The following is a 13,879-nucleotide window of genomic DNA, read 5'->3' as shown; positions in this document are numbered from 1 at the left end:
CCTCAGCATGCCTCAGCTGTGTAGCACTTGCACTTTATTTTTTTAACTGAAACTAATGGTTATTTCCACATATTTGCCAAATGGGCCACTGAGAAAAATAGTTGGCCAGCACTGTTCTAACATGTTTTAGTGTGTAATGCAAATAGCACAAGGGAACAAGTTGTAGCTAAGGAACATAGCAACACAGATGCACACCAGGGTTTTTTTGGCCTCTGAAGGATTGAATGACCTCAGGAACTGCTGACAGGACTAAATTCTTCACTCAAATCCAGCCCATCTAAACAGAAGTTCTAGTGTAAAATACATCAATATTCCAAGAATAATGTTTTTTTTTTGCCTTGATTCATTTTTCACATAAGTTAGTTTCCGAGTACAAAAATTCGGTAATCCCCAGCCTTACAAGAAGTGCCTCTCCCTACGGGTCACAGTATTGAGTTCCCCTGGCCCTGTTTTCATGCAGATTTTCATTTTCAGTGTGTTCTCTGTGAGGGATACCCAGTTACTCAAATGACTACTTTCTACAAGCATGGAACAGAAATCCAGAGGAAGCATCTACTGTCTAACCTGAAATTCCCAGGAACAGGGAAAGGATGTCAGTATCCAAGAACCGCTGATAAGAAGTTTATTTTAGCCTGTGTAGATACAGCTTGCACTATGTCCTTTAACTATAAATTAAGTACCTGATAAATAGAAAAGTAGTACTATTTATTTCTTTAGTGAGGAATTTCCCCTTCTCTTATTCACCTAGAAATATGTATTAGGTATTTATTTTTCTTTGTGGGCAGCAGAACCTTCTTGCCTTGCACTACATGACAAGAGATGTTCTGGGAATAAGATCACAAAGAACATTCCATGTGTTGGCTAAACCATTTGTAAAACCTCTTGAATACTTGTGACAGCTGACCATCAGCCTACTCCTGCATATGCACCAATTTCTGTTTAAGGCAAAATTTTCAAATTCCTTACATGCTGTTGTATTCAAAGCCCAACCAACTTCCAGACAACTAACCCGATGGATTCAGGACAGACAGCTGTATTCTGTTTTACTGCCAGCAGGGTCTTTATTGGACTGTATTTATACTGCAGTAATCCTAGAAACTACTCCTGAATGAGGCTTAATTTTCACTTCCAAGAGAGATAATCTCCAACTTGAACTTTCTCCTATGGCCAAAGAATCTTCTACTCTGATCCACCCTGACACCACAAAACCCCTTTCCTTTAATCCAGAAATACCAGCTCAGAATATTAATATTAACTTTAGCCAGAACTTTACCCAGAAACTCAACGTAAGAAATGAACCAGAAGACATGAGATGAAAATCAAATACTATGAACACAGAAGAACCTAGAGGTTTTTCTTAGACATATGCATGACTACAAATAATATTCTGGGCTTCTATTCCTTTTCACTTCAGAGAACTATTACCTGGTTTTTTACATATATGTTATTTTATACTCTGGAAAATTAAGAGAGTGATAAAGCCCAGGGATGTATTCCATGTCTCAGTATTAATTAATCAGCCATTAGTCCCATTTATCATTGATCTTAGTGTGTTTGCCACTGGTTTTGGTTTCCAAATCTTATTTACATACAAAACTTGCACTTTCATGTTTGCAAGGGACTTTCCTGCTAATCTCATACATCAAGACAATAGCATGCGATGTAATTTATGGCTGAAACATAAAAATGAGAATTGTTATGACAACCGATGTAATGTCATAAACTATTTTTACTACTAAGTAATTTACCAGTCAAGTACCGTCGTACAAAGCTGTTAATGCAAGGAAAGATAAGGCTTTTTCTGGCAAAGCTGCCTTACAAAACAGAGCAGTACACTTTGTTGGGAGGAATGGCTGTTGTGAAACAGCAGTCTGGTATCTCTTGCCACTGGTGACTTCCTGCAACAGAAACCAACAAAACTAGCTGGAATACTGCTAATATATAGAAAGAGGTTTGGTTGGTTAGTCTAAGTGTTAAAGAAAATGTATTTTGAATTCAGAAATTTAAAGTGCTGAAGCCGCTAACTGGCATAACCAGGCCTCGGCCCTTGTACAGCCCTGATCCAAGGCTGGTTTAACACCCGGTCCAGCTAGTCAATGGGAGAACAGAGAAACAACAGATGATCAACTGTGCAGACAGGTGCTCTCAGAAACACAGGTGTTTTTAGAAAAATTAGTATATGTGAATAGGAACTGCTTGTTCAAAGACTAAGCGCACTTGAAGGAGTGTGTGAGTTAAAGCTGGCAGAAAGAAGATCACGATCCGAGGAGCCTGGAACAGAGGCAGACTGGAACTGAACAGGTGAATCAACTGGGACAGTCAGGTGATGGATTCGCAGAACTGACAGGACCAAAGGAAGCTTCTAAAAACTTTGGACATTGACTAATGATTTGGTAAGTGTATATAAGCCGTGCTGCATCCCTTTGTTCTCTGCCACTCACTGAGGTGGTGGCCCAGCTCTGAGTGGTGATTAAAGCAAACCTAGTGGTATCCACGGCTGCCTAAATTTTTCCTTTAACACTAAGAACCATACTGTGAACTTCAGACAGCTATTAATTTTAGTTAATATACTTTATATACTTTAAAAATATACTTTAATATCTTTAAAATCGTTATTAAAAGGACAGAATTCATCCCTGACGTAAGTCCACTGTTTTGAAAAGAAACTTGATTCTTCACCCAGTGGACAACCAAGCAAAGATTCACCAGATGCAGTTCCCCGAGGTTTCCGTATCACCATATTAGCGATTTCCACTCCTCCAGTTCTGTATCCCGCAGATGCTGCATTGTTCAGTGTTTATGCAACACCTGCACTCAGAGACCCCCTTGTGCTAAGCTCCCTGCAGATATCTTGTGAGGCAGTCCCCTACCTCAGGGGCACTGCCCTTGAAGCAGAAGATTGACCAAGGGCAAGAATGAGGACAGATTAGCATCCTAGCCCCACAGATAGATGGATTGTAGCCATAATTCTGATCTTTTACTTCTTTGACTTCAAGGTGAAGGTCAGTAAAGAGAGATGCACGCTGCAACTGTAAAGGAGAACCTCCTCTACTAGAGGAGCTACTCTTCACCGCTGCGTGAGGTCACACAGCACAGGGATCACCTCAAGCCAGTTATGGTTCTGGATGCCACATAAAACCTCAGCCTCTTTAGTTCCCAGGCTAGCAGGCCATGCAGGAAGCTACACACCAGCTGAGCAGGACCCCACTGCCAGGACATAAGCATTTCCCCAGCATTGTGACTTTGGATGCAAGATGCAGTGAACAAGCACGGAAATGGTGTGATGACTCCCACTCCAGAAGACTGCAGGGTACCAGATGACTCAACAGGGCTTCATCTTGATGCTGTCAAACTTTCTTTGACAAAATTACCTAACATAGAAAGCTTCTGGAAGGTGCAAATTAAAGTGATCCTGAACATCACACAGCAACAAGGACCAATCGAGGATTTGTGTGCCAGGCTGTGGCGTGGCATGGCAATGCTGAGCACCCACTGCTGCCAGGAACCTGCACGTGTGCAGCCATGCAGAGATGCTGCCAAATCACCCTCACCCACCTGTGCGAGGTCTCTTCCACCAAGAGCCTCAGAGAAACTGCAGAGGCTACTGGCAGCCTGGGAAACATTTACATTAGTCACCTTTCCACCCCCACCCCCCCTCCCTCAAATCATACTCTTATTAGCAATAGAGTTCAATGTAGAATGATGCCATCACCTTTGTGGCATTCCCTAGTATTGGAAAGCTCCTGTTGCAATCTTTTTGTTTAAGAGAAGTAATGGGAGAGTTACTTTGAAGTCTGCATAAAAGCTGCTCTCCCTACATGCCAAACTCACATGCTAATTGAGCTTCTTCTTTGTTTCACTGTCAAAACAAACTCTTCTATTGCAAGAAATAAAAGTTCGCAACTCCTCTGTTCATGGCAATGCCTCAAAGCCTCTGCAATACCCGTAACCAAGATTCCTATAAAAGGCAGATAATTTCCTAGAACAGCACTGAGCCCTCCACGGGGCCCAAACAGGAACCATAACTGCAGTTATGAACCTTTAAGGCAACAAAACACTTTTTTTTTTTTTTTTTTTTTCCAAGTATCCATGCACCCTGAGTGTCCAAGGGGTCTGGTTTTGACTGGAGACAGCTATAGCACAATTAATAGACAACAGAATCTCAGAGATGAGAATATAAGGGAGCAGAGATCTAAAACATTTCTGGCTTTGCAGACACACAACCAACACCAGTATAGACAAAGCAGTTCAGCCACAGCCAATTAATATATTAAAGGACGATCCAAAGCCTTCTGTAAAAGGAAATTAAAATAATTTAGCAGAATTAACATTGCTTAATACCAAAGCTAGTTATCTCAATTTGCCCTTTAATAACAGAGACCAAGGACTATAAAAGTGAAGCTGCAATTAAAAACCAGGATTTGGTCTGTTTACTTTGATATCTCCCTGAAAAAAACACCATGGTGACCCTAACTATTCTTTTTTCCTTCACTGTTAAACAGGACAAAGAAATCTCTTTTCTCCTGGAAAACCAGATGTCTGAGACCATGACCCAAACCTCACAAGTTACTTTTTCTTCAGTACAGATTTTTAGATACACCAGAAAGCACAGCTTTTCACATACTAAAAAAAGAGAAAATAGATGGAAGGAACATCAGTGTTTGTGAAGCAGGAGCTCACACGCTTCTCCAGCCTCATCATCCTGTTTGTAAGATCAAGGATAATATTCAGGCTTACCCTTTGCTCAGGTGAGTAATTATGGTGAAATCAGAATTGAAAAGATGAATAAAGGCAAAATTTTAAAAATATTAATATTAACCATTAAGCCTTGTTGATAAAATTCCATCTGACAACCCTTCCCTGTGTCTCCCTTCCTTTAACTATAGAGTGAACACTGAGTTTGATGTTCCTGCCATATGGCCCATATGACCTTCTCGTCAGCAATCACACCAACCTCTTCATCATTTCTGGGTGCCACATCAGCCCACTTCCCTCTTTTACCATTGGAGTCCTGACATGAATGCAAGAGAAGATCTCAGCTTTCCCCCAAGGAAACCAATCCTGCTCTAACACACCTGTGTTTAGCACTCCTCACACATAACCAGGAGAGGTGTATGTCTCTACTGACACGCGCATTAAAAGAGGGAGTTTAAACATCTGCAGTCACACTCTCCTCTTAGCCTTTCCTTAATGACACCAGGCATTTAGAAAATGAGCAGAAGTCAGCACATCTTCCACCCTCCTACATTTTTTTTCCCAAAGAAGATGGTCCTTTTGCATTCATGGAGATCCTCTAACTGCCAGGAAGCAGATGAAAGCAAAACAACTGCACTGCTCCCTGTTTAACAGGCTTAGGAGGCACCGCTTCCCACATTTCAAACACTCACCATGTGCCTTCCTGCTGAGACCAGCTCAGCAACTCAGCTGCCACTGCTTGGATCCCTCCCTGTGAAAAGCAAGTCTGGAGAGCTAGGAAATGTGCCAAATTATCCTCAACACTCCAGCACAGCACCTTTCCTCCTCATTTGTTGCTTCTCATTGCAGCTGGTCCTTTCTTTCCTTACCAGCCTTTCCCCTTGCCCAGGAGCTGGGGAAAAACCCAGCTGAGGACAGTTTCGAGATCTGCCTGCTCTCAGATGGGAAAAGGCTCCAGTTTCATTAGCAGATTTAGGTGATTATGGAGTTTTTATTGGCTTTGTGGTGTTTTTTTGTTTGGGGTTTTGCTTGTTTTTAAAATCATTATTACTTCTTGCATAATGGTGGCAAGTTGCAGTTTGGCATGCCGATAAAATGAGCAATTATATGGTAAATTCTGCTGCTGCTGACACCATGGGAATGGGGGGAGGAAAACTTAATGGCCAGTAAACACAGGGTACAGATGAGGATTAAGTCTGCTGCTTGCTTTCTCTCCATTTTTTTGGAGTGGCAAGGAGACAAATCACAGTTAATTTTAACTATCAGCGAGTCCAGTACAAGGTTAAAGGAGCAAAGTGAGCAAAGTGACCTGGAGAGTGCCTGAATCCATCCTTTCCCTTTTCATTATATGCCTGAATAGCTCCATAGAGCCATAATTCCTCCTCCCAGTTCACAGCCCACTCTTTTGTTCAAGCCAGTGTTTGTTTGTTTACACTTTGTCCCCATTTTCATCACGTCACAGATTGAAAGGTCAAGGCAAGTTGGTTGCATTTGCAAATTGTGCTCTGAAAAGAAAGCAGTGTTCCTAGAAAAGATTTATGTGCTTGGTCTTCACTGACCCCTGGTAATTGAAGAGGTGGACGATGAGCCTAGGGAGACACAATTTCAGGGTTTTATTTAGCAGATGTCATACATAAACAATCAGCCTTCAGTTTAATCACAGTGCTGCAAAACGACCACTGCCCCTTCAGTAAACCTGTGGATTGATTTGGTTTGCTCTTACAATCATAGTTCAGGACTGCAGCTTCTGTATTAGAAAAATACTCCAACACCAGGTCGTTTGTCTACCTTTACACATGCTCCAGTCTCAGGGCATTAAATTAGAACAGTTTCCTTTTCAAAAAGAAAAAAAACCCAACCCAAAACAACAACAACAAACAAACACCACCATTCCCCTGTCTTTTTCTGACAGGCACGCTGGCCCTCGTTGAGACGCCATGTGACAACCACATGCACAAAGCTGAATTGATGTCACTCTCCAGTACCTTCTTAAGACTACTTTCCCCTGCTTACTCTGAGCTTTAGGCCAGACTGCCGCCTTCTTCCCAAAATTCCCAGGTGCTTTGGTTCAGGCTCTTGTACTTACTTTCTTCCTGACCCCCTCTTCAGGCCAAAAGATTGCTTCATTCACCAGAAATAAGTGGAATGTGACCCAGAAGGCAGGCAGAGGAAACTGTGCCTTCTGCAAGTGGATGCTGAAAAGTTACACACATTTTGGCAGCGGGCGGCATCCCATCGCCAGGCAAAGTGCACAGCTTCCTCCCCCCGCTCCCTCCAGCCAGGGATTTGCACCGCATGGCTAATGCAGTACCCAGGGTTTCTGACTAATAGATGAATATCTTACCTTTGCCTAAGGTTTTCTTTAAGGTACCATCTTGGTAGATGTTCCTCAAATATGTACTTTACTGGTGAGACAGATTTTAAGTTTTAATGGATTATTTTCCTCCCTCCACTCCCAAGAAAGCCTTGGTTTAACTTAACCATCCCAGTGGCATCCCAGAGATATGAGCTGTAAAACAGCTCCTCAGCCAAAATATTGATTTTCTAGTCAATGCTTTTACTGCCAGCACTCTCACTTCATTATTAACCACAAAATGATACACCTTGTCTTGTATGTGCTTAAGACTTCTAAAATTATACCTTCCAAGCAGCCTGTAAATGGAGACACACAACTTCCTTCAAAATAATTTTAGAGAAATTTAGTGTTTCCCTGACCATCTTGTCCTAAAACATAGCTATATTTAGAGCGAGCTTAATATCTTTGAAGATAAGAACCACCTGCTTGCAGATTTGCCCCATGGCCAGCAAGTCTGCCAGGATTTATGCCCCAGAGTCCAAAGAAGCTATCCTGTTTCTTCACGTGCATTCAGGTGGACTTGCAGATAGACAGACAGCCTACCCACCCTGAGCAGTGACCATGGGCACATCAGCCCAACACACGCACATCAGCCCCAGCACATCGCCCTAAAGACAGAAATCGCAAAAACCCACAGTCCAAGGCCAGAAACAGAATGGACAACAAACCTTCCTGATGGCCAAGCAGCAGGATCACACTGGACTGCAAACAACAGAGAACCAGGTGCTGCAGTGGAGACAGATCAACCCATGGCAGCTCCAACTTGGTAGGACAAGAAGGTCTCCAAGAAAAACCCACTGAAGTTTCTATCCTCCCCTCACCTGGGTCATTTTTCTTCCCAACATTTGCTTTCTGTTGCAACACAAGCACTTAGCTAACGCCCAAGTTTGTTTTCAAGGGGATGGCTGCAGCAGACATTGACAGGTAGGTTGTTGCCACAGCACCTGGGCACAGGGAAGGTGAGCTCTCCCCTCGTGCCCAGGACCACCATCAGGTGTCTCCACCGTAGCTGGAAGTGTCTCGGCCATCCAGACTCTCCCCCCTGTGATCCCAGAGGCTGTGCCCCTGCTCACTCAATTCAGGGAAGCCACTTCCATGCCCAGTCTTGCTCCTGCTCAGGAGCACATGACTTCCATGTCTCTGCTTTTATTTGTAGTGTATGACGACTCAATAACCTTATTTGAGCACTTCTGGGAAGACTCACTACTGAAGATTTGCAACCAGCCCCCCCTGCCCCCCCGCCCCACCTAGTTATTGTATTCTGAACTGTATAGACAAGGTTTAATTAAGTGCATGTGTTGTTCTCTTCGCTTTACCACTGCCCCACAACTGGACGTGATACATGCAGCCAAAATAAAGCCGAATCCCAGCCAACTAGCACAAGGAGGGATCTAAATACAAATGCCTTGCCGCCACGAGCTACACTAGCTCCCAAGAACTGCTGACAGGGTGATGGCACACAAGAACAGCTGAAAGATCATTTGTCATTGTCTGAAAAAACTGAACTCATGCATTTTGGACCATAACTGGAAGCACTTACAGTGTAAGTCACAAGCAGGCTGTGAGGGGAAGGAACTCTTCTAATAAAGGAATGAACGAATTGCTTCAGTTCTCCAAAACAGAGGCTTATACAGCATGGGACAGGATGAGGACACAGGAAAAGGCAGCTCCTAATGACTAATACCCCAACTTCATACTATTTTTTTTAAACCCACATCCTCTGGTATCCATAGGAAACTGGATCTCAACAACAGATTTACAAATAGAGAAAACAGTGATGCAATCCTTTCAACCCTAGCACAAGAGGATTCACTCACCTTCTACAGGCTGAAATTACTGCTTCTCTGCACATCAGCCTGCCCTGCCAAAAGCCAAGTAAATGCTACACTGCCTGCAGCAGCGGGATCGGATTTTCCTTTTGCTAGAGAAAATGCTCAAGCAGAGTAAACCCACCTTTAAGCTACTGTCAGGTTTTCTGCATCTGTTTTCCAGCAAAGAGCATATCTGGGAGGATGAATTGCAGCAACAGCTCTACTACGCTCCAGGCTTAGCAACACCAGCACTGGCCACACATTCTGGTTTTGTTCTCTTTAGACAGAACAGAGGGCAGAAATAACAGCTATAAATTTCCTTGGGAACATTTATTGGACAGTGGGATGCTGGCAGCCTGGAAAATTTGTAGGCTCGAAATATGAACACAAGCAAATATACACTACAGGACAGCCTGCAAGTTTAAAAGCCGAGACCACCAAACAGCACATCCCAGCACCTAGGTGGTCACGCAATACAAGCTGGAGTAACCTATCCTTCCCACATTCCAGTTTACCCTCTGTAAAAGCACAAACACCTCTGGGCTTGTGAGAGGAGCCTGAAAAAGTTGCCCCCAAGATGTTTATCAAGTGCCACAACTTGCTTCTAGGTCTGCGTGCTTGACAAGTACTCTATAGCCCACTCCATCACCTTTCTAGAAATGAAGCAACATGTTCACATTTATGTCTCCATCTATAGAATGCAGATTCCACAGATTTGCACATTTCTCTCAAAACTAAAATGATGGGATTACAGAACAAGTCTATTTATGCAAACACAAACAGCTGTATTGCTGCTCTGAAGTGAAGAACGCAGCTGGTATCCCGAAGGCTGACACACTCCTTGGCAGCTCATACACCTTTGTGGTGACTGAGGCACAGACTTTGCAAGGAGAGTGAAGCGAAGACCTTTACTGTTAGTTACAGCTTTTATAAGTTCATACTCTGTACACGTGCTGCTGAAAGCTTTATTATTGGTCAAACTCTACTGCCCATGAGCCCAGCCACTGTTCACCATAGGCGACTCTGCTGTTCACGCTGTCTCCTTATCTTCTAGAGGTGAGACCACGTTCCTCCTCTGTGTCTGTTCCCTCCGGGTTCCTTCTCGCACTCCCTCAAAGTTATTTGCTTTTTTGCTGCAGGATAATAGCTGTCCATCGTTAAAGCAAGGTCACAGCTGCACATTATCAATGTCAAACCTACTGTCTCCGTACTCTATACGCCTTCAGAGGAGTTTAAATATAGATATTTCTCAGACAACAATAAATTCTGGAAGGCAACAAATATTGCAGGCAAAACCTTTCCCAGACACATTTGGTACAAACTACGGCGGGAAGCAGTTTGCTCCTTAAGGGCAGGGAGCACTCCCCAAGGAGCAAAGCCAGGGAAACCATCCCAACACCACACACGAGAGCTTTACGCCTGTCAGCCCTGAGTTTCTGTCCCTGAGTTACTCCCAACACTACTGACATCTCAGGCCAACTTGGGAAACAGCTCACAAGCCAAAACCACCATCCCAGGAGCTCAACATGAAAATAAGAAGTTAAATGATTTCTCACAACGCAATTCAACACACGTATCGAGAGTTTTTAGACACTTACTTTTTAGTAGGTGCCTACTGTGCGTTACCAGCAGGCCAAGCGTGTTGCTCAGAAGCACCAACCAAACCTGCCAGGGGGAATTAAAGCCTTCAGAGTTAAGCAGGGGCAGTAGAAGGCAATCACTGGCAACACAGACAGCAAAGAAGTTTGCAAGATCTCATAAGGCAAGAATAGGCTGTTTGCATGCTACTACCTACTCTCCGAGATAGCTCAGTATAGAGGAAAAAAGTTAAATTAATTACATTGAAAAATGCATTGCAAAACACAGAAGGTGTCCAAGACAAAAAAACCTCCCATGAACAAGCCACAACTTCTGGATCCACCAAGTCTGACCAGGGTTTAAGACCTATCTGTTGTAGTACTGCCATTTAGAGGGGGGGTGGGGTGTGGGTGGAAATGGGGCTTGGGAGGGGCTGTTGCCTCCTGTTCTGCCCTGGGATATCTCTCTAGAGGTCCCTGGACAGACCACCACTTCCTTAATCACTGCTAGCAAGAAACACCTGGGGACATGCTACATCCTCATCCTCTGGACCTTTTCCTTCTATGACTCATACTTTGCAGTAGTCTCATACTACTGCTCCTAATTTAGCCATTTACAAGAATAGGGTTTATTTGTGATATATCTGTGATGTGGATTTCATTCTCACCGGAATTCATTTCAGCTCTGGCATGAAAGGCCAGGGATTTTGCACTATTTACTTGACTATCTCACCCTTGGAGTCCAGCGATGCAAGGAATTCTCACACTTCCCTAAGATTATCATCATTGCAAGAAATTCCAGCAAGAAATTAAGAACCAGATAACATTTCCCTTTTCATGTCTATGTTCCAGAGGATAAATACGTACAAGGTTTAATGGCATAGGCATCTGACCTTTTGACACTGTTGGGCGTGTTTCCTGCTCCCTGCTATACAGATTGCACCAGTACCAGGAACTTGGAGAATTTTAAGCCTTTTTCCTTCTCCTTAAAAAGAGTGTTTAGTCACAAGTTAGTGACTTTATTATAGTTGCTGCACACTGAAGAGAGAGAAGCTGTCAATCCCACTGCAGCTCAAGCCCCCTGATGGCTGTTGCAGATAGGGAGTCAGGTGGGGAATGACACTGCAAGGGACTTGCACATCCTCTCCCGTACTGTTCCCTTGCAGACACTGTCTGCGACAGGGCTCATTGATCCACTACTTCAGCCAAGGCAGAAAAACAAAGAAGAAATTCCCTTAGCAGCACTGGGTTTCCCTCTCTGGTACACTCTGGGCTGTGCTTGCCACCTATGCTCCCTCCTGGCTGAAGCTGGTCTTCAGGCCTCTCTTCCAGCTATGAAGCAGCTTCAGCTCATGGTACAAAAGAATCTTGCAATGGGTATGTAGATGCCAACACTGTTTCTGAAGCATCAGAGCAGATCTCTGCACCATCAGTCTGAGACATGGGAATCTCAACAACAGATCGCCAGTGTTTCAAAATTGAGGCAGCTGTGCCAACAGGAGATCCTCTCTTACAGCTGCATTCCAAGCAAAGAGCTGTCTTTAGGCAGTGAAGCTGGAAAACAGCTCTATCAGATCTCCAAATCTCATTTCTTCCGTATTTTTTAGCTCCCCTTCTCTACTGAGGCTGCACCACAAGGAATTCTTCCCATGGAGAGGTGCAGTGGAGAGCCCAAACATGGTTTATGAGCTACAAACTCCCCAAGAAGAAATACCATTCAAAAAATAGCCATCATTCCAACACAGTTCCTGGCCACTGCAGACCACACAAGGAAGGGAGGGAACATGTTTTTCCATCTTCAAAAATTGAGTATGACCCCAGATCTATTGGTTTTGTGAGTTTGCTCCTTTCTAGCTAGCCTTTAGCCTTGGGTGGTACAAACTTTTTTTCATCTATAGAAAAAAAACATGCTATTTATCTGATGTGGAAGATAGTTCCCTGAACAGCGAGGTCTTGAGATATTATTTCTACAAAATGTTAACAGCCTGTGCTCAGCCACCACCCCCTGCCAGCAAGCATGGAGATCTTCCTCAAGCTGTTCTGTTCCACGAGCTCTCTGTGCTCCAGCTGAGGTCCCACCTCCTGGAGTAACCACTCGCTTACTGCCATGTTCAGTTTGGGATCTCTTACAACACACAGCTCTTACAGAGCTGCCATGTGGTGGTGCATCTTGCCCCCTTCTCTGGGCCACTCCATGACCTCAGGAATTCCTGTTAGGTCTTGGCATTTGAGTAATGAGTTGGGCAGTTAAGCACCCCTTGATCGTACCAACAGCTCTAGCATGACTAAAGTGGGGAGCGGCACTGCCTGAACCGGAGTTCCTGTTTCCTGGCAGAAATGGAAAACAATAGTCAGTCATCCTCTGACAGCCTGGGGACGCTCCTGGCCCAAACCATAGCCCAAGTGGAACAGCATCATTTTCATTGAAAAGCGACCAACTCCGATAACGCCAGGATGGAACTTTACGGCTAACTAAAGCCAGTCACCTCTGATCCTATGAAGAGCTGTCCAAGTGAGACCCTTTGAATCTGCTGGACCCCAGCAGGCTGCAGCCAGCATCTCCCCCTAAGTGGGATGTTGCTCAGAGCTCACAAAGTCCCAAGTCTGCTAAACAAGGGTGACCATCGCCAAAAGCTGATACCCCAGCTTCTTGAAGCTCATCCCTGTGCTCATTGGGAAATGCAAAGGCACTGGATGTGACTACTTCACTGAAGCTGAGGGGAGCTTTTAAGAGGTATACCCTCATACATGGATCTCTGTACCCCTAACCCTTTGGTTTTGTGCGCATGTGCAAATTGATTTAGATACCTCATCACCAAAATACAGTATAAATGTTATAATTTCAGATCTGTAAATAAACCTGTTATAATTGAAGTAACTCCTATTGAATCATTTTGCCAATGTTAAATTAATTGATGATGAAGTGCTGTTACAATTTTGTGATCAACCATGAACTGTGAATAAACCTTCACTCTCTGTACCTTAGATACAACCTGTTGTCCAAGCCCAAGGCTAGGATTGGATGTAGCTGCTCCTAAACACTATCAAAGAGTTTAGAAAGCAAGGGAGTCACTAGGTTCAGAGTGGACCAACAGAATTATTTCCCTTACCCCTTATATTCCTTTAGACATAAACCATTGTCCAAGTCAGACTAGGATTGGATCTAGCCACACCTAAACTCCAAAGAGCTTAGAAAGCAAGGGGGTCCATTCTGAACCTTAGGACTCAACAGAAGGGTCTATTTTTTTGTCCTACTCTTTCTATCTTTTCCATTAGCCATAAATCATTGACCAAGTCTGAGACTAAGATTGGATCTAGCCATGCCTAAACACTATCAAAGAGTTTAGAAAGCAAGGGGGTCCCTCTCTAAACCTCAGGACTCAATGGTAGGGTCTCCCTTACCCCTTGCATCTTTGATCCCTGCAGAAATCATTTTGGCT

This window comes from Falco rusticolus, unplaced genomic scaffold (genome assembly GCF_015220075.1).
Source record: "Falco rusticolus isolate bFalRus1 unplaced genomic scaffold, bFalRus1.pri scaffold_46_arrow_ctg1, whole genome shotgun sequence".
NCBI classification, from domain to species: Eukaryota; Metazoa; Chordata; class Aves; order Falconiformes; family Falconidae; genus Falco; species Falco rusticolus.
Note: the sequence above shows the minus strand (reverse complement) of the source record.